General features: G+C 39.4%; 1 protein-coding gene, 1 long non-coding RNA gene and 1 pseudogene across 2 annotated transcripts in view; 2 read left to right on the forward strand and 1 right to left on the reverse strand.

Annotated features, from left to right (window-relative positions):
- The window catches only part of KLHL20 (kelch like family member 20), a 144,952-nt gene that overhangs the window by 79,107 nt on the left and 42,994 nt on the right, over window positions 1-22,851 (forward strand). The window lies entirely within an intron of this gene.
- LOC140104278 (uncharacterized) lies at window positions 135-13,589 on the reverse strand. Its single transcript, XR_011850287.1, has 6 exons — window positions 13,512-13,589; window positions 11,785-11,893; window positions 2,386-2,449; window positions 1,024-1,137; window positions 512-597; window positions 135-402 (listed from the first exon to the last, which is right to left on the reverse strand). It is a non-coding gene; the product is annotated as an uncharacterized lncRNA (long non-coding RNA).
- LOC140104277 (calcium-activated chloride channel regulator 1-like) lies at window positions 202-21,136 on the forward strand (annotated as a pseudogene).

Raw genomic sequence — 22,851 nt, forward strand, 5'->3', positions numbered from 1 at the left:
ATTGCTTCTTATGCAGTCCAGTAGTAAAAGTAGTAGTAAAATCATCTTATCTTACACGTACTGTGAAAACCTTGCTTTACTCACCCTTTATGTACAGTAGTAAATATTTCATAACTTGGACTATGAAGTGCAGCAATAAAACTTTAATTTTAGACTTAAGAAGCAAAAAAATTGCCAATGGAAAAATAGAGAATATTTTAATAGACATAGAGGTGGTTCTCTATGGGGCTATATAAACTCCCACCATCGGGTGGTTCTAATCCACCATGAAAGCAGGAATGGGATTCTGGCTGGTTGCGGTGCTCTTCCTATTCCAGAGGTTCCCTTTTGCTGAAGGTTCCATGATTAAACTTATTGATGGAGGTTATGAAGATATTGTTATAGCTATTCACCCTGGACTGCCTGAAAATGCCAAGATCATTGAAAAAATTAAGGTAAATACCATAATATTTTATTTGTTTAAACTTTGTGATTATATTTTATGGGAGAGAAAAAACCCTTCACAACTTACCTCCCCCAACTTATCAGCCCCCCTCTATTGTTCTCATCTTTTCTGTCACTACTCTCATCTATAGAAGCTCCAAACAGCATTCAAGTCTATGCAGAGGGAAAGGGAGAAGTTGAAGAGAAGTTATCACTAGTCAAAAAAACATTCATCCATGTGCTCTTCCATAAGAAAAATATAGATTTTTTAAATTTATATTAAGAATAAATATAAAATCCATGTTGTCTATGGGCACATAGACTAGGGTGATTCTAAAACATAAGGGTAAAATTAGGTACATTTTGAGACCCAAACTGGACTCATCATCAGTCAGAAACCCGATTTTATATTTATCGCATCCCTCCACACAGTGGCAGATTAAGTGTCCCATGGGCCCCGGGCTGTTCACATGACTTTAAGATTTTGACCACCCTGACTAACAATTCCTGCTGATAATGGGTTACAAGACTTCCCCCATAACATCTAAAATTAGCTGGCAGTGAGGCACTGTACCTTAATTACAAATTAAATTTTCTTACTCATGTCTGCTGTTTTTGACTCTTCTCTCTCTCAGGCTGGCAGTGAACCACGCCCACTATTTTGCTCTGTGTCTCTTCAAATCACTGCTCTGCCTCGTTGTACTTAGGGACTGTCTGCTTATATAAACAACAGACATATAAAACTCTATGTACAGATGAAAAATATTGTGTCCATTTTTTACACGGTGCCTTGGTTCCATTCAAGCAGCAAACTGTACACCGTGTATGTGATCACATGCAATAACAGCAGCCTCCATGGAGGATGAGGAAGAGTAGAAGTCCATGGAGGCTGCTGTGACTTCGTGTGGTCAGATACATGCATGGGGAACAGTTTGCTATTGTTAAGAGGCTAAATTACCTCTGTCACTCTGGTCACATAACATGAACTGTAACCAGTAAGGAGGCATAAGACATGGGGAGAATTAGATGGGAGGGGCCGGTCGAGCAGGACACGACCCCTTTGATGCCAGGTAATATAAGATAAAAGGTGATTTATGTAGATGTAAGTGAAACAATTTTTAGCTAAGTTAATAGAGCTTTATAGGAACCTGTCACTGGCTGCACATGTGCAAATGTGATGACAGGTTCCCTTTAAGTGCTACACTATATCCTTAATCTTATACTGTTCATAAAAGTAATTTAATGATGAACTTCAAACCTGCTCTTACAGCCCATTTATCTAGGAAAACCAATCACATTCCCCAACTGCATGAAACCCTCCACCCGACTGCTGTCCAGAACAGAAATGTCCAACCCAGATGTCCCCTTTAATGAAATGATCACCCCAGATGCGCCACCTCTAACAATATGTCCACCCTGATGGCCCCTTTAATGAAATGATCACCCCAGATGTGCCACCTCTAACAATATGTTCACCCTGATGGCCACTTTAATGAAATGATCACCCCTGATGTGCCACCTCTAACAATATGTTCACCTAGATGGCCCCTTTAACTAAATATCCACCCCAGATGCCTCCTTCAACGAAATGAGCACCCGAGATGCCAAAATGTCCACCCCAGAAGGCCCCTTTAACTAAATATCCACCCCAGAGGCCCCTTAAACGAAATGTCCACCCCAGATCCCCCCTTTTAATGAAATGTCCATCCCAGATGGCCCCCTTAAATAAAATGCCCACCCCAGAATTCCCCTTTAATAAAATGCGCACCCCAGATGCCCCCTTTTAATGAAATGTCCACCCCAGATGGCCCCCTTAAATAAAATGCCCACCCCAGAATTCCCCTTTAATAAAATGCGCACCCCAGATGCCCTCTTTAATAAAATGTCCAGCCCAGATGCCCTCTTTTAAAGTAATGTCCACAGCAAGGCTCTCTTGAAAGAAAAAGAAAAATCTATACTCACCTCTTGGCACCACATTTATTATGCATTTCAGGCTCTTTTTTTCTTGACAAGGATAAGCAGGGTACTAGGAAAAGTGCATACATTAAAATCTGCCATAAAAACATGAAACTTTAAAAATGTTCAAATACTTAATTTTCTGCATATAAATTGTACATGTTTTAAGCTCATTCATATCAATTAAACAAACTTCATCTAAAGAATTGTAATTTTGAATACTCCACAGTTGCTTTAACATTTGGTCTTCTTTCCAATGATAGGAGATGGTTAATGAAGCCACACATTACCTATTTAATGCTACACAGAAAAGAATTTACATAAGAAGTGCAAAAATCTTACTTCCCATGACTTGGTTTAAAGGTAATTACACCAAACGAAAAACAGAGACTTATGAGAAGGTAAGAAGCTAAATAGAAAAACGTAGGGTATGAAATAACATTAGTAATGATATAACTCCTATGAAATTTGGCTTTATATAAGCAAAGTGTAATTAAAGGGGGTTTTTGATTCTATTATATTAAAAGAAAGAAAATACTTCCCTTTTAGGAGAGCTCTGTTCCCATAACTCTGGTGATGGCATCTTTTTTTTAAATATATATTTTACTAGATGTGTTTTTATAAACAATTATGGTTTCATTTGGTCTTTTTGGATTCTTTTGTTATCCCATGGCACAGAGTATCCCATGGCACAGATCACCAAGAGTCCTTAACAGGCTCAGTTTAGGTCATCAGTATGAGATTTGTGGTGGTCCTAAGTTGGTCTTTTTGGGTCACCATTTTAATGTTTAGGATTACTAGTAGTGTAACATGTTGGTCTTTTGAATTTTAGGCAGATATCATTGTTGCCAATCCATACCTGAAATATGGAGATGACCCGTACACATTACAATATGGGAACTGCGGAGAGCCAGCCAGATATATCCATTTCACACCAAATTTCTTCCTAGATGACACTCTCATCTCAGTGTACGGACCTAGAGGTAATCAAGTTAAATCCAAGTCCTTCTAGTTATTTATTTATTGTTTTAATATAGTGGTGTTGCTGCATAAGTATGTGGCCACAAGGTAATATCATTGGCTTATTTGGGAGGAATTTTGGACCTTATAGGCTCCCTTTACTTTTTAAAAAATTGTGCAAGAAATGGCAAACTGGAAGAACATCTATGTGTGTGCATAAATTTACAGAGGTATCAAATTACACGTAAGATGATGGTTGTCAAGACGGACACTGCTGCTAACCACATTAGTAAAAATTGGGGGATTCCATTTAAACAATCCTCAAGCACAGTGTATGAGGACACATTGGGGCACATTTACTAAGGGTGCGAACGCCGCATTTTTGTCGGGTTTTGTGATTTTTTTTCCGTTTTGCCCTGAATTGCACCAGGTTTTTGGCGCAAGCGATCGGATTGTGTCGCATCAGTGCCGGCTTGCATGCCACACAAAACGGGGGGCGTGAACGTCGAACAACCCGACTGATTCGGAAAAACTACAGAATTTAAAAAACAAATTGTATTGCAAGATCAGCACTCACATGCATCGGGAAGAAGATGGTGAACTCTGGCGGACCTCAGCGCGGGAAACGACACATGCAAGAAATTGGACGCACGATCTTAGTGAATCGCGGCAGACCCGAATCCTCATCGGACAATGCATGGCTGGGATCGCGATGGGATGGGTAAGTAAATGTGCCCCATTGTATAGAAGGGACAATCCAACAGAGAATTCAGTGCCAATGCAAAAGCCATATAGAGCAGGAGAAACTCACCCTTTTATGTTGTCCTTCAGTAATCTTTATTCCAATGTAGAAGTTACATAGTACAAGGGGGGGGGGCAGGAATATTGTAGATGTGCTGTAAAGAAAAGTGATGTCCGTTTCGCATGTACTATGCTAATTGTGGCATGTTGTCAAGCCTCTGCATCACTTCAGTCCCCCCTGTACTGCTGTGTTTCCCCAAAAATAAGACAGGCACATTTACCTAGAAAGTCGGAAACCGCACTAAAAGTGCTATTTCTGAGTATAACTGGGTGCAGCGATTCTCTAAGCTCGTTAAGAAATCCGGAATCTGTCACTTCCCCGCACTGCCCCAAAAGAGTTCACCACCTTTTTTGTGGTGCACCTTTAACAACACAATTTGCAAGTTAAATGCGGTGCTTGGTCCGATTCAGTCGGAGGCCAGCGCACAATAGCGGTGCAGACACTTCTTAAATACCTCTTCAAGCCGTTTTAGCCTAGAACAGTGATGGCAAACCTTTTAGACAACGAGTGCCCAAACTACAACCAAAACCGACATATTTTACACAAAGTGCCAATGCGACAATTTAAGCAGTAATTTATTACTCCCTGCTCTGTCATATGTTTAAATTGTATAGTCCCCTGAGGACACCAATACAGTAGAAAGAAGGAGTAGAAGTTTGGATTATCATTGTAGCTTCCTTCTAGGGTCCTGGGCTGCCTGGGATTGCAAGAGGCCTTGAGTCCTGTCTGGCAAACTCTGGAGCGATTGCGCAGGTGCCCATAAGGAGGGCTCTGAGTGCCACTTCTGGCACCCGTGCCATAGGTTCGCCACCACTGGCCTAGAAGAACTTGCACAGTCCGACAAAAGTGCCGCGCAAAGCCCTTAGTAAATGTGCCCCAGTGTCTTTCTGTATATTAATTTTTGTTACTAAAGAGGCACCAGGTCTTATTTTCAGGGGATGTCTTATTTTTCCAAGAACAAGACTTCACATTTATTGTTAAACAAAAGATCATCTTCTCTTACATCCTTATAACTCTCCAAACTCTGAATTTCATGCTGAATTTCTTGTGATTCCATTTCTATTGAAATCATTGGCCCTAATCTCTCAAATTAGCAATCACACTCTCCTTAAATGAGGCCTTCTTGTCCTGGTAGCTGCTTGTAGAGCATTTGCAGCTCAACAGTAAGTGATCTTCTTCCATAAATGGTCACCCATGTCCCAACCTCTTGGAGTATGTAATATATCTACTTATACCAATGTATGGGGGGGGGGGAGGTGGGGCTGTAGCAATGACTGCCGCTAGGTCTTATTTTCAGGGTAGGTCTTATATTTCTAAGCTTGAACAAAATTGTACTAGTTCCTAATTTCGGGGGATGTCCTATTTTATGGGAAACAGGGTGTGTAACTTCTACTTTAGAATAAAGATTACTGAAGGACAACATAAAAGGATGAGTGCAAATTGTTTCTCCTGCTCTATACAAATTACATGTAAGTCCATGGAGAGGGAGAGTAAGCTGGATGATGGACGGGAGAAGCAGACACAGACAGAAGGTTCTAGAGCTAAATAGGATGTTTCTTTTCTATTTTATAGGGTGGCATTTTGGCAACTAGACCCCACCCAATAGCTCTGAGATAACTGAGAATTAAAGGTGGAGCCTACAGAGAGAAAATCTGCTAAATACAAAATACAATTATGCAATCATCTTATAATTGGAAGAGTAAAGTTATTACGCATAAACACATGGGGTGGATATTCATCAGGGCTTCTGCTAACTTATTGATAACACTTGCAATTGTTTTCCCCAATCCACCACCTTCCGGCCAGTGGAAAATGGAGGGGCATGAAGGGGGGGCACGGCGTTACTGTCCCCACACCAGCGCACTCACTACAGCCGGCAAATTACCCCCAATAACCCCCATGATGTCCATGTTTAAAATTTTGCTACACATTTCACTTGATTTTTAATATATTTTATATCTTTGTAGTTACAAATGTATATACTCAAAATGTCTACATACAACAGTGTAATAATGTGTGGACTTTATTGATTGATATATTTTCAGGAAGAGTATTTGTTCATGAATGGGCTCATCTTCGCTGGGGAGTATATGATGAATATAATGTTGACAAACCATATTATGTATCCACAAATCTCAATGTAGAAGCAACAAGGTAAAAATGTAGTTATTTTTTACAAGAAACACTGACACTCTTGTCTGTAGGCCGTGACTGGTATTGCAGCTTAGTCATATTTAAATAAATGACTTACAACCTCTTTATAAAACAAATCAATACAGGCGGTCCCCTACTTAAGGACACCCGACTTACAGACAACCCATAGTTACAGACAGACCCATCTGACCTCTGGTGAAGCTCTCTGAATGCTTTACTATAGTCTCAGACTGCAATAATCAGCTGTAAGGTGTCTGTAATGAAGCTTTATTGATAATCTTTGGTCCCAATACAGCAAAAAATGTTTAAACTCCAATTGTCACTGGGGATAAAAATTTTTGTCTGGATCTACAATTATAAAATATACAGTTTCGACTTGCATACAAATTCAACTTAAGAACAAACCTCCAGACCCTATCTTGTACGTAACCCGGGGACTGTCTGTATACATGAATTGCATTTGGCAACCAAAAACTTGATTTTCAACCTGAGAAAAAAATTCCAAGTGCAGTAAAATTGAGAAAAAAACACATTTGTGATGTTTTCTTGTGGGCTTTGTTTTTACATGTTTTATTCCGTGCTCCAAGTGACACTTTCTCTTTATTCCTTCGGTCACTACAATGACAGGGATAAAAATGATATATTTTATTAGATTTTAAAAATTTAATTTTGTACATAAAAAATATTTGCCATTTTGCCAAATTCTGAGGCCAATAACTTTTTCATGCTTTGGTGTACACATGTAAGGTGTTTTGGGGTATGTGCTGGCGTGTTCATTTATATTAATTTGGGACCTATATGACTGTTTGATCATTTTTTATTCAAATATTCATGGATGGAAAAATGGGGAAAGAGTGACAATCCAGACATTTGGACGCTATTTTCCATTACGGTGTTCACGGCCGGGATTAATATTTTTTATATTTTGATAGAACGGGCATTTTGGGATGCAGCAATACTTTTTATGCTTTTTATATGTGTTCTAGGGAAAGGGGGGATTCGACTACCATTATTTCAGACCTTCCAGGGGACTTTAACCCTGCAGGGTTTGATTGCTAATACTATATACTGCAATACTACTGTTTTGCAGTAAATAGCATTTTTACTTCTGATCTCTAATAGCCTGCTATCTGCTGGCTATTAGAAATCATTACACATGGCAAGTCTTCAAGTCTTCATGAGACTATAGATTACCATGAACCAAGCACTGCCCTCCGAGGACATAACCGTGGGGTTGGGATGGGTGCGTTGATCGGCCATCCAAGATGGTGGTGCCCATTAGATGGTAAGTTAGGTGCAGCAGTATGGAGAGAGCTCAGCTCACGAACACAGCACTAGGACGTTACTTTTATATTCAAGATTTGCAATAATTGGTAGATGGTAATGTAATCATGGTAAATCAATAAGATTTGGAATATTTCTTTTGGTTTTCAAATTATCAAATCCAGCTATTCTCATATGTGTTTGTAAAGATTGGATCCAGGATTTAGCTCTGCACTGAGCACCATGAACAACACATTAAAGACATAGGGGCAGATTTACTTACCCGACCCATTCGTGATCCAGCGGCGCGTTCTCTGCGCAGGATTTGGGTCCGGCTGGGATTCACTAAGGTAGTTCCTCCGCCGTCCACCAGTTGGCGCTGCTGCGCTGAAGAGCATCGGAACGCACTGGAATACACTGAGCCGGGCTGAGTAAAGGTAAGTGCAATTTTCGCGACACTTTTTTTTTTTAAATGCGGCGGTTTTTCCGAATCCGTCGGATTTTCGTTCGCCCACGCCCCCGATTTCCGTCGCGTGCATGCCGGCACCGATGCGCACAATCCGATCGCGTGCGCCAAAACCCTGGCGCAATTCAGGGGAAATCAGCGCAAAACGGAAATATTCGGGTAACACGTCGGGAAAACGCGAATCGGGCCCTTAGTAAATGACCCCCATAAAGTACATTGCATGGAACGTTCCAGATTGTTGTTGCAACTTTCTTTTTAACCACAACAGATAATGCAAATCTGATTACAAGGAAAAAACTTTCAAGGTGGCTTTTATGTTCCAGACATAGCCAAAAAGATAAGCCCTTACTTGCTGGGGTAATAAGATATATTATACATGGTATACACATCATCATATCATAACACCATAGATTATTCTTCTAGTGATCATCAATATTCCAGTGTTTATCTTGCCCTTGATATAAACTGATTGTTTCCACATTAGATGCTCTCTTGACATTTCTGGTGTGAATGTGAAAAGAACAAACCAATGCCAAGGAAATTCCTGGCATCCTGCTTGTATGACCCTAACAATGGCCTTTACGAGGAGGATTGCATGTTTTTACCTGAGAAAAACCAATATGTCAAACAATCCATTATGTATTTGCAAGCGTTACCTTCTGTAAGTATCAACGGACTTGTACATACACACTCACAGGAGCAGGGGTCTTGGGAAGAATGGCAATTAGGAGAAAAAGAGAAAAAACTGGAACTAAGGGTTCCCCTGGCCAGTAACAGCCATGACTAGCAGCTAGGGGTGTTCACTTGCTGGATTGGCTCTTCGGCTACCAATCCAACAATATGTCTGGGTTGGGCTACTGAACCTGACCAGTAATAGCAAGTCTGCTCACCTCTACTCATATGTCTACATTCCCCAAATTTCTAATTTTATAGCCAGTACAATTTGACAATGCAGATCTGCTCTGGATGGCACTTACTATTATATCCTGCCTTGTGTCCATACAGAAGTTTACCGCTACATATGGGGTATTTGCATACTCCAAAGAAATTAAACCTTATGGTGCATGGTAAATTACACCTCTATTTTGTTTTAACCCGTGTAATAAAAACCTAAAGAGTTAACATACTTCTTGTGTAGTTTCTATAAAGCGCTAATTTATGGGGTTTGGTAATTAATTAGGGCTCTCAAAGTCACTTGAAATATGAACAGGTCCCTCAAAAACTAAGATTAAGTGATATTTTTTTAAATGAAAATGTGAAAATTTGCAGCTAAAATTCTAAGCCTCATAACATTGTAGGAAAATGAGAGGACACATAATAAAAGCATGCCAAAATAAAACAGACATTTGGAAGATGTTAGTTATCAAGTTATTTAGTCGTATCATTATATGCCTGGAAAGCAGAGAATTTTGAAATGTTTTTCATAACTTTTCATTTTTTCATAATTAAAAGCAAAACATATCACCCTAATTTTTCAACTAAAATACAGTACACTTTATGAGGAGAAAACACTCTCAAAATCCCCTCGATATGTTAAAGCACTCCAAAGTTATAACCATTTGTAGTGTCATGTCAGATTCTAAAAATAGTCCCTCTCCAGAGACTTCCTTGTGTACAGCTCAATATACATACTGGTCCTATTACAGTTAAAGGGCACAGTTTTCCCCTCCTACTCACCCATCTTCGGCGCGCAGCTGCGCGGAGCTGCGCGGAGCTGCGCGCCGAAGATGGGTGAGTAGGAGGGGAAAAGAGGCTACCGGGGCGCGGAGTAGCCGCCTCATGTAACCTCAGATGCGGCTACTCCACGCCCCAGTAGCCACATAAATAAATTTGAATATATATCTAATAAAAGTTATCAAAAAAGTGTGGGGATGTGAGGATTAGCCCTTAAAAGGGCTATCCTCACGTCCCATTGATCCACCTACCACCCAATCTACCTTTATAGGTAGATTTGTGGTGGTAGGTTCCCTTTAAGTAAAGCAAAGGATAAGTAAAAAGAGAAAGTATAATTTTTCTGTAAGAAATATTACAACTTTCCTACTTATACATGCTCTATTCACTTGTGGTAACTTTTCTTTTTATTACCAGAAGTAGGCTTTAAATAAACAGTTACATGCCATAAGATCCAAAAGTAAAAAGTTTTTCTTCATCATATATGATTAAGAATTACAAATTTACCTGTTTACATATGCCATAAATAATTTTTTCTCTTATTTTCAAAGGTTTCAGAATTTTGCAATTCCAGTAATCATAATATTGAAGCTCCAACGTTACAGAACAGAATGTGTAACTCTCGCAGTACATGGGATGTCATCAGGAGTTCCACTGATATAAACTCTACACAACCATTAGAAAATATTACTGTTCCCGCTCCTTTTATATCTGTCATACAGTTTAAAGACAGGGTGGTCACCCTTGTCCTGGATGTGTCAGGAAGTATGTACGGAGTAAGTAATTATTTATTATTCTGCAATTTAAGGTAAAAAGCATGATGGCACAATGGGTATAAAATGAGGGGGTGCAAAGGGGCCACCTTTTTCCTAAATGAAGAGAACAGTATCAAAAACAATAAATTATAGTTAGGGGCCTGGTAAAAATATATGAACCGATGCCTAGCAGCTTCAAGTTACACCCCGGATAAAACGTTTATTAATAAGTAAAGAGATGTTACAGATTTGGTTTACTGTGTGTACAAAAAACAATGTATTCTCTTGTTCAACAACGAAAAAAAATAATATAAAAAGTTAAAGGGCTTATATAAAATATAAAATATACAGGTTTGTTAACGTTTTCATATTTTAATGTGCTATATGCATGCTGACTCCCTTCAAAGTTCTGAACTACGAAGAAATTTCTACAGCAGAAAATGGCCTCAATATTTGGCATGCAATGAGCATGTCACTAATTCTGGAGAGCTTTACCTGTCCAAGTAATGTGCCTAGACGTTTTACCCCTAGACTTCTATACATACAGTATTATAGCTCAGTACAACTCTGGCTCTCTGATAAAAAGTGCCAGCATGTTAATTTCCAATGTTCTTACCAATAGTATTTCACTTCTGTTTGGTTGTGTGTACATCGAAAGTAAATTCATGATTTGTCTTTTACTTTTTCAAGTAAGTTCTTTACAAACTATAACTCGGTAAGTTTACTCCAGACTGGTCATCTGTACAAGTGTAAATTTATGTTCACGTTAGTAACCCAATAACATAATAAGGGTTTCTCCCGTCGTAGCAAGTTAGACCCAATCCGCAGTAGCCGCAGGATGGAGCCTAACTTGCTCATCACATGGATTTCAGTGATGGGACCACCATGGACCAGGAGAACGAGGGTCCGATGTACCCCTGTTGCACTCCAAGAAGACTCCATTAATCTCTATGGAGCTGACAGAGATCGATGAGCGCGGCGCTCGGCTATTTCCGTCAGCTCCATAGAGAATAATATATAGAGAATATATATCCTTCTCCCATTATAACCCCATAAAGCCTCTTGATGTATCCGGCAAGTGGCTGAGCAATGGCAAAAAGGGGATCATAATTGCAGTGCTTTGCTGTTAACAAGGCACTGCAGTTATTTTAAGGCTTCTATGCCAGTTTTCTGCCGTAGAAGCCCTGATAAATGTCCCCCAAAGTCTGTTTTGTGCATTCTGATAAAGTCTTACAATAGGATTTCTTTATTTCCTCTCTTGGTAGACTCGCATTGCTCTATTATATCAAGCAGCGGAGATATTTGTCATGCAGATAATAGAAGATGGATCTTACCTTGGAATTGTCACATTCTCAACTTCTGCTACTGTTCGTTCACAATTACTCCAAATAAGAAGTGATGAGGACCGCGAGAACCTGAAAGCTCTTCTTCCAAAAACAGCAACTGGAGGAACAAACATATGTGTAGGAATCTTGGCTGGCATTCAGGTGTATATCTCAATATGGTTGAAGTTTTTAACCTTAATAAAGTAACAGGGTGATTTAGTATTTCCTAGTCCAGAATGAAACGAGTAAATATGCGCCTGAATTTTTGAAGTGCAATCTTACACATATAAATTCACTATATAAATCTGGCATAAGTAGGCTAGTGATAAGTGGAGTAGGTTGGCAGCGGTCGCAAAAATAGTCTGAAATGTTTGCACAAATCAGCAGTTAAGACAATTGTGAGATAGTTGTGCACCTGAAAATTGCCATAAATTCAATGATAAATTCTTTGCATTGTCTACCGTTGCTGACTTTTTTTTTATTTACAAGGTCAATAAAGCATTTGACAATTCATCACAAGGCACTGATATAGTGTTGTTATCCGATGGAGAGGACAATTATGACCCAACCCTCTGTTTTCCTGATATATATAAAAGTGGAGTTGTTATTAACTTCATTAATTTGGGACCAGATTGGGTCAAATCATTGAAAACTGTGATTGAAGAAACAGGTGAGTTCCATTTTCTGATAACTAGCCACCTTCATACTGGATTATTGAATATTGTGTAGACACATATAGGTAGTCCCCAACTTACAAGACATGTACCACCAGAATTTATGATTGTAAATCAAGCACTCTTACATGCTGATGTGCAACCCCTCTGGCACGATCTGCTCTTCTTTTATCTTCGTATACCCTGCTTTTTACAAAAAAAAGGTACAAATAAGCCTGAGGGGCTGGAGCACCTCAGACTCATTTGCATAATTTTTAAAGCCTTTTTTCCTTAAAAATAATGAATTAAGAAGCCAAAAGAAGAGTACTGTAGATGCTGCCAGAAGGGGCACCAACCAGTATGTTAGTGTGCTTAATTTACAATCTTTCATTCTGGTGGTAGATGTTTTTTAAGAACACCCGACATGCAGACAACTCTAGTTACAGATGGACCCCTCGTCCTCTGTGATCTCTGTTGAAGCTCTCTGGATGATGGTAATTTATTGAACTTTAGTCCCTGATTGTAATGGTTAATATAAGAGTTATGAAAAGTGTCTGCAATTAAGCTTTATTGATAATCCTCCTAACCTATATCATACTTAACCACACAGCCATGCAGGTTAAATTGTAGTGATTGTAGCAATTTGTAATGAAACACATCCTGGGCATTCACTAAATTATCAACCAATTTTCTAGGTGGAAGTCAATATTCAGCAAGTGAAAGATTAGATGCAAATGATTTGATAGATGCATTTACTGGAATTTCAAGTGGAAATGGAAATATCTCTCAGCAGTCGATCCAGGTAATCTAATCCAATATTACACAGTGGACAATCTAGTTACACAGCTATTAAAAAGTGGGTTTAAGACCATACACCATTTTTTGTCTAAATGGTGGTCTATATATATATAAAATTTGTAATTAGTGGTCTTATTATATTAGCTATATAAAGCTGAGCGTATGTGTGTATGTATGTCCACTAAAGGAACCTCTACCGTCACGTTTACAATCACCAAATTTTGCACGGCCGCTCTCTGTGACTCAGGGAACGTCATAGCCTAGGTTTTGAGTTTAAATTTTTACCCCACACTTTCCAAAGTCCACTTATTCACCACCATACACAGGAGCCATTGTCTGCTGCTGCTGTGGCAGTTGGAAACTGAGCCGTGATTGGATGTTGTTTTACAGAGACAGGCAGGTAGAGCGAGTGAGAGACAGTCAGGATAAGTGAGTGAGAGACAGGCAGGTAGAGTGAGTGAGTGACAGAGAGACAGTCAGGGAGAGTGAGTGACAGAGACACAGTCATGGAGAGTAAGTGACAGAGTAACAGCCAGGGAGAGTGAGTGAGAGACAGGCAGAGAAAGTGAGTGACAAAGAGACAGTCAGGGAGAGTAAGTGACAGAGAGACAGTCAAAGAGAGTGAGTGAGAGACAGGCAGGATAAGTGGGTGAGAAACAGGCAGGGAGAGTGAGTGACAGAAAAACAGGTAGGGAGAGTGAATGAGCTACAGGCAGGGTGACTGAGCGACAGGCAGGGAGAGTTAGATTTGAAATATGTTTTGTTAACTCATTCTATTTTGATATAGCTAAGAACAGTTATTTACTATCCTGGCAATGCTGGGTTCTACAGCTAGTACATATATACATAAAAAACTGGACTTGCCTTTGCACAACTTAGGTAACATGGCTGTTAAGCTCCTAGAGAGGGTCAGGAAACTCACTCCCACCCATATTGTATGGGTGCTATGCTTAGCTATTGCCAGCAAGTCCATTAGATGTTGAATGCTTGATCTACCGCTCCATCAATTAGATGTAAGTGGACTTCTGTTCTCGTAATTGGTGGTCGGGGTTCCAAAAGTCTGACTTTCACTGATCAAATTGTTAGGGGATACCAATATAAAGTGCCACAACCATAAATAAATAAATAAATGTGCTTGGTATAATATTGTAATATCTTATTTGCATTATTCACTTAAAAACACAAGTAGTTGCAAAACAATGTGAGAAATGTGTTTGATTACATACTATAAATTACATTTATTTATATGTGTCTCCCTTACAGCTGGAAAGCACCGCATCTGTACTCAAGTCTAAAGAATGTTTAAATGGAAGTGTCTTCATCGATCAAACAGTGGGGAATGACACTTTCTTTGTAGTTACTTGGCAAAGTTCTCAACCAGATATTCTATTAAAAGATCCTAGAGGGAAAGTGTATACAAAGACAAATTTCACCAGTGACACAACTTCTAAATCCTGTAGGTTAGCAATTCCAGGAACAGCAGAGGTATGTTACATAAGCTGATGTGTTTCCTATTTTATACTCCTATTTAATACCAGCCCAGAAGGGGTGAGGGTCGTTACTTGTAGCGAAATTTCTGCAGTACTAAATCCTATGGGGCTTATTTACTAAGGGTCCGCGGACGCACTTTCGTCTGATTTCCCAATGTTTTTGGGAAGTGTCAGATATTTAACAGGGGATTGTGACACATGTGATCGGATTTTGGCACAGAAGCGCTGGTTTTCATGCAACAGAAATTGGGGTGCGTGCCGTCGGACGATCCCACTGATTCCGAGTGAGTGCAGGATTTAACTTTCAAAATGTGTCGCATGAATCGCGGCACAGTGCCTTTCTGTGAACTTCAGCAGACGGGTAAGTAAATGTGCCCCAATGTGTTGTTAACTTACAAACTTAGTTGTCCTTCAGAAGGGACTCGCACCACTTACACCAACCTCAGAAACTTGCATCCTAATTGCTCATTTGGCTTTCCACTGTCAGGAGGGAGATCATGTGGCGGAGCATACATCCCGGGACCTCCCTTCTGACAGTAGAGAGTCTAATTCAAATGGGAGATATCAAAACTAACTGCAGTGGAATTGGTAGAAAAGCTCCCAATAAAAGATGTACAAATTGGAGTTGGAGGTGGTGAAAGTTCCTCTTTGGGAAATCTCAGATGTTACATTTGTATATATTTAATATTTTTTGTCTAATAAATGATTGCTGTAATCTGCCATTTTGTCTATGCAGTTTGGACAATGGGATTACAGCCTTTGCAATGCTATTGTATCAAGCCAATCCCTAGGTGTAATTGTGAGCTCTAAGGCTGCAGATGTAAATGTGCGTCCAGTTACTGTTAACGCTCATATGAACACAGCCACAAACAGTTACCCCAACCCAATGATTGTGTATGCAGCGGTAAATCAAGGCTTGTTACCTGTGAAAGGAGCAAAAGTAACAGCAATAATTCAGCCTGCATCTGGAAAAGAAGAGATTTTAGAACTTCTGGATAATGGTGCAGGTATATTATAGAGTATTTTTATATACATTACAATGTTTTGCATTATTCCCCTATAGAAATATATTGTTATCATTTGGAGGGTGCCAAAACCAAAATATTTAAATACAGTGCCAGTAGCATGTTACATAAACAATATCCGAGTTAAGTACATAAATACAGTACAAGAACCAAGCTCTCCACATATATTCAGTACTTAATCTTGGTTCATGTACTGCACAGTACCAAAACAAATTCCACTATCCAAATACATTACCAGATCCAAACTCAACATAAATGCATCACTAAAACATGTTTAGTATCATATCCAAGCTGAGCGCATAAATACCGTATAGAAGAACCAAGCTCTCTACATATATTCAGCACTAAATCTTTAAGTATATTGTACAGTACCAAAACAAATCTCACTACTAGTGATGATAGGGTACAGCGGAATTTGGGTTTGACAGTTTCATTTGAATAACAGGAAAAAATTTGGAGACCCAAATTTTAACACCCAAAAATGGCTGTAAATAGGGAGTAGTAAAGACTAGAGGGATGACAAATGACAATGTATAACAATTCAAGGAGGAAAAAGAAAAAGTGGATAATGAAGCCTGCTATCAATATCCACCTTTTCGTTTTCCTCGAATTGTTATACATTTTCTTCCCTTTGCAATAAAGCTTGAAAATATTTTTAACAGTTACAGCGTTTCCTTAAGCTAAATTTCATTTTCCTGTTTATAATACTTCCACACACTTATAAACAATTATAAATTATGCCCCCTGAATATTTTTCATGGTTTTGAATATTTTAGTGGAAAAAAATTCAGCTAAAATAATAATTAACAAAAAATGAAAAAAATATAATTTATTAAAGCTTCCTGATGGCGTTCTATGTTATACTTACATTTCATTTGTGTGTTTTTTTGGTGTAATTTTAGGTGCAGACATTGTTAGGAATGATGGGTCTACTCGAGGTACTTCACTGCCTTTAAAACCAATGGAAGATACAATCTAAAAGTGCGCGTTGAAGGTGTAAAGGGCAAGAGCCGCTTAGCAGTGCGCAGGAGTCGTGCATTTTATACGCCAGGATATGTGGATAATGGTATGAGTTATTACATTAGCTCCAAGCTGAATTTTTGAAGACCATAGTGGCAAAATACATGGAGATGCAGCGATGCTGGTCACCAATTTTTCCTGATCCATCTATAATTATAATTGACTGATCTTGACACCACAAACATGAATTAAATTTGATAATATTTTTTCCCTTTAAGCAGTGCCTGATATTTTCAAGTGTTTGTAAACAAATGTTCCAAATGTGTCCAGATGCAACTCTAGTGCAGATGTAACTTGATTTACATACCGTATCTATTGGTATGGGAGGTATTTTGTAAATAACAGTCTCCATTTAATACATAGTGGGGCTCATTTACTGAGGGTCCGCAGTCCGCACTATCGTCGGAATACCCGGCGAGTTGCGATGTGTGCTGCATTTAGAAGGGGTGCCGCCGACTTTCCCGCATCACAAATCGGGGGACGGGCTGTCAGATGATCCGACAACGCGCATGATTTAACATTTAAATTCTGTCGCAATACCAAGCACGGGGAAGAAGAAGGTGAACTCCGGAGGACCTGAGTGGGGAATCACAGATGCAGGAAATCGGGCGCACGAGCTACGTTGATCGCGAAACAACGCAGGATCGTAGGACAGTCTGGATCGGGGATAGCGCGCTGGACAGGTAAGTAAATGTGCCCCAGTATGTAAATGACATAGACTTTTCCCAATCTAAATATATTGATAATTTTTTGATATTTATAGGGCAACAATATGGGATTGGTTATGATGTGACACACTTGCCTGCTAGCTGTTTACAAGACTCTATAGGGACTGTGCAGCACACTTCAAACACACAGAGCTACACAACAGTCCAGGACCAATCCAAATAGTCCCACATTAAGCAGAAAATACGAAAGAGAAAAAGATTTTTTAGTCTGACCAGAGCTCCAGATGTTCAAAGCGAACTCTCCTCTCGGCGTATGAAGTTGGCGTCCTGCTTTTATATTGTTTTATATGTGCATTTTAGAATTGCTCCTGTGAATATAACTTTTACTAATAAATCTCAACTTGAAAGAACATACTATGCTATTTTGCGCGCATATTTTCTTCCAACGCTCTACTGTGGTGAATGGTGGATTTGAGGGAAGAAAGCCGCACTTAGAATGTTCTGAATAGTGACCTATTCTTGTTGGAAAGAATTTTATTTTTCCATCGATGCAATACAATAGAAAATGATACCATTGAATGAAAGAATTGTGAAACATTCTGGAAGGAGAGTGCACTTTGAACATCTGGAGCTCCGGTCAGAGTAAAAAATCTTTCTCTCTTTCGTATTTTCTGTTTACAAGACTAATGGCGTCAGCGGATGTACAATGGAAGGGGTCAAATGCAAATAACTCTTTCTACTGTATAGTGGCTGTGCCGGGGTACTGTCAATTAGCTCCAATTCAGATATTCAATTTTTGGCAGCTTGTACTATTTTTAATAGGTTTGATTCAAAATATTCTTCAATCTGTGTATCTTCTTTTGGGGCATTAAACAAAAACATATAATTTCCCTAAACTTATTTGAGTTCCACAATATTTTTCGTTTAATATATCTATATAATATGTAATACAGGTAATACATTTGTTTTTTATATATTTCAGGCAAAGTCACTTTGAACTCACCAAGATCAGAACACGGTGAAGAAAACCTAAACCTTGGTGAATTCAGCCGGATAGCCTCAGGTGGAGCATTTGATGTGTCTAATATCCCCCCTAATATCCCACAAGACATCTATAAACCAGACAAGATAACAGATTTGTATGGAGACATCAAAAATGGGGAAATCAATCTATCATGGACGGCCACTGGCGATGACTTGGATCAGGGAAATGGTAGGTTTAATTTTATAAGTATCCGATAGTAAAATATAACAGGAGGAAGTTACGTTGAACTGCATTCTACTTATTAATAGCTATGAATCCCATTTCTATAAAGTAAACGCTAAATCCTCTTAATCCCCTTCCATGTGTCTTTACATGTACCACCTGTATAGTTTCTTTACGAGGGTCTTCGTCAAAAAGGATACTTCATTTAGACAATCCCTTTTTCTGTGCCCTGTGCATAGAGACATCACAAAATGCTCAAGATTTCTAGTTAAATATAATATTCACTTCATGATCTAGTGGACCTATTTTGGTCATGCATAACCTGAACTGGTTTGAAATGTATGTCCGAATACTGAGCTTTCAGAAACCCTACACTGGGCACTGTTTAGTTGGGCTTTGAAATGAGGTTATGACACCCAGCAACTATTGGACAAAGAATAAATCTTATAGTAAAATATTTGCGTATACATATCTTTCTTCTTGTCATTCTCCTATTATCCTGCTATATTCTGTGAAGATTTTGCTGTATTCTGTTGTAAGATTATCAGTGGACACCTTTCTTTTATTGGGATCAGGTAGAACCCTGAAGACCGATCTGTCAGTTTTGCACATTTGTTTTTGATAGAAATAAGAGCAGGTGGTTTCCCATGTATAGGACCATTTCTCTGAGTCTTCTTTATAGTAATAAGTTGGGCATCAGTTTTCTTTATTGTTGAAAAATTGTAAGTTGTAATTATTTTAGTTTTGCATTAGGATATTTGTAAGCTCAGTTGCTCCTTCATCTTTTCCTAAGGGTATGTTTTGACTTTGGAATTCAACACAGATTTAAATCTGCATCCACATTTGCATGTCAGGTTTGCTGGTATGGATTTTGACTTTCATGTGGAATATTTTTAGTGAAATGTCAACAGGAGTGCTGTTCTTTTTTCCATGACAGGAAATCACAACGCCTCCCATTGAAATCAGTGAGAGATGGATTATGGTTAATATCTGTGCCAAAATCTAACATGTGAACTGGCCCTTATACATGTGCTTGAAAATTAGTATTTCAGTCCATTTTAATGTGTTTGCTTTTATTTCCAGCTACCAGCTATGATTTGAGAATGAACACCAGTCCGAAAGAACTCAGAGACAACTTTTATGGATCAGTATTTATCAATGTGTCCACCCTTACTCCTCTTCCAGCAGGATCCACTGAAACCTTTACATTTACTCCAGAAAATGTAGTTATAAAGAATGGAACAATTTTATATTTTGCTTTGCTTGCCATTGATAAAATGTCTCAGAAATCAGATATATCAAACATAGCTCAGACAGCGCTCTTTATCCCTCCACCACCAGCTCCTACTACTGCCCCACGACCAACTAGTAGTAAAATTGATGTGACAGCGGTGACAGGTATAGTATGTGCTGCTGCTGTCTTTGCATTATTATTTGTGTAACTGTTTGCATTGTCAAGTCATTAGAAGACTGTAATGGTAGAACATATGGCCTGACAGTAATTTCACTTCCCATGAACTAACTCCAAGTAGAGGAGTGCACATTCCTCCTCAAACACATGGGCTACTATAGTATATTATTAACCCCTGTGTTAATATTAAACTGTTCTATATGTAGTTTGCCTGTAGAGGGTACAGTGTGCAACAATTTAATGAAATGTGTCACACATTCTTCATGAATCCGGCGTCCCCTGCACTCCTCTGGCAGAATGCACCATTTTTTTTCTGATGCACTTTCTTCGTGCTTTAAAACCGTGGCACAGACAGAATTGTGCACCGGCATGTCCCTTTTGGTGCACATTTTTTTCTGTCTTGTCGGACACAGCTGCAACACAAAACTGGTGCAAATTCTTTTTAAATACATGTAGTTTGCACCTTCTTTCTAGTGAAAAGTCCCAGTGACAAACGTCACTGTCACAAAAGTCTAGTGACATAAAACTTGTGCAAACACTGTAACAAATGTGGGCCAATGGGGCCGCACTTTTGTCGGACTTTGCACGTTCCTCTAGGTTAAAACTGCTTGCAGGGGTATTTAAGAAGTGTCTGCGCCGCTATTGTGTCGCACATGACCCTTTTGTGGCGCAGCTGCATTGGCCTCTATGCGACACAAATTAGGGGTCCGACTGATTCGGCCTGAGCGCCGTATTTAACATGCAAATTGTGTTGCACGCCCCATGTTAAAGTTGCACCATTAAAAAGATAGTGAACTCTGTCGGGCCAGTGCAGGGAAGTGCCAGATTCATGATTTCTGGCGCATGTTCTTAGTGAATCAGTCGCACCCAGCATTTTACACGGGCAGAGCACCCCAATGTGTGGACACTTGGTTTCTTGGAGAGGTATATTCTCCCCTTAAAGCAATAGAGTTTGAGTGTACACCTATGTAATACAGAATTTGACATAACAACAAGGAATTGGAATTTTTCTCCCTTTTGCACATGAAAATCTGTCTGAATGTCACATTAAAGGGGTATTCTCGTCTGGGCATTCACTTTCAGTTTCATTAATCTGCCATTTATATAAACATTTCTTCAATTAGATGTTATTAAAAAAAAATGTTCCTGTGTGAAGGTAATTTATCATAAATGTAGTCATATGATCCCTTAGAAACAAGACTGTGTCCTTGGTTACGGCCACGTCTGCTGGAGTGATTGCACAAAGAAACAAAAAGTTTCTGAATATTAAATGTCTGGGAGTTATTGCATGTCCTACAGCCGCCCTGTGGTAATGATCACTGAATCCATGTGGTCAGGCAGAGCTCATTAGCGCATGTCTGGCCACCGCTGCCAGAGTGTGACGTGGTCGTATCCGGGGAAGCCATCTCGTTTCTAAGGGACTACATGACTACATTTATGAGAAATTATCTTCACACAGGAACATTTTTTTTAATAACATCCAATTGAAGAAATGTTTGCATATGGCAAATGAATTTAATTAAATGTGAATGCCCAGATGGGAATACCCCTTTATGTCTCGAAGTCTTATTCGGATAGGTGGAACTGGCTAATATGTGAGCAGGTCAAGAAGCAATGACTTTTCACTAAAGAATTGTTTAAGTAAAATTAAAACTTTACCACAGAATTGTGCTGGTTTTGTTATTGTACTGTGCTATCCCTGGTGCTATTGCTGGAATTCAGAGTCCTCCTTCAACCAGTTGAGTGGTAAGCAGGGCCGATTCTAGACTTTTTACTGCCTGAGGCGGAAATTGAAACACAGTCCCCCCCAACGCTGAATAACCACTGATCCCCTGCTATATTCAGCTCATGGGGGGCTCTGCATATAGGATTTTAATTAAACCATGGGTGCTATATATAATTTCTTTGGATGGGGGATTATATATTACATAACTTTCTTAAATAAATAACTTAAAATAAACCTGTCAGGCACATCTAGCCCCCCAAAATGAAGGACCCCCAGTAATTTACTGTATGATAATATTGAAATGAGTCAGTGACTCATGTGAATTATAAAAGGATCCCCCTCACTCTTCAGTGAAATCCGGTGCATTGGTAGGGTCAATTCTCTGTCCTCTGCACGCCTCTTGCATGCAGGACAGAGGAGAAAGGGTGTGCGGTGGCCTGACTCCTCTCAACTCAGGAACACCCTGCTGACTCCATTCACAGCATTATAACACAGAGTGCAGGTTTATTTTATACTTCCCAGGAGACACTATCATCATGCAGAGAAACTCACTACAGTAGATATGGGGTGTGAGCTGTGTGAGGAAAAAGGTAGGTTCATGTATTTCATTCTGCCTGCCTAAAATCTTCTCTACCATTGACCCTATTATGAACTGACTTTATGGTATGTGGGGGCGGGCAAGTTTGTTGTCTATCTAGATCACCATTCTGCCCCAAATTCAACCCTGATTCTGCATATCTTAAACATAAAAACCACAATCACACTGAAATATCTCGCCAGTTTTCATGTGCACAAAGTATGAAAAAGTCACATAGCTGTGCAACTGCTATGGATTTAGTGAGATTTGCCCCTTTTGTGACACACACAATGGGGCACATTTACTTACCCGTCCCGTTGCGATCCCCGCTGTACGATGAGGATTCGTGTCTATCGCGATTCACTAAGATCGTGCGTCCAGTTTCCTGCATCTGTCGCTTCCCCCGCTGTGGTCCGCTGGAGTTCACCTTCTTCTTCCTGGTGTATGTGATTGCTGCTCTTGCGACACAATTTCGTTAAATTCAGTGGTTTGTCCGAATCA

The sequence above is a fragment of the Engystomops pustulosus genome, chromosome 10 (assembly GCF_040894005.1).
Source record: "Engystomops pustulosus chromosome 10, aEngPut4.maternal, whole genome shotgun sequence".
Lineage (NCBI taxonomy): Eukaryota > Metazoa > Chordata > Amphibia > Anura > Leptodactylidae > Engystomops > Engystomops pustulosus.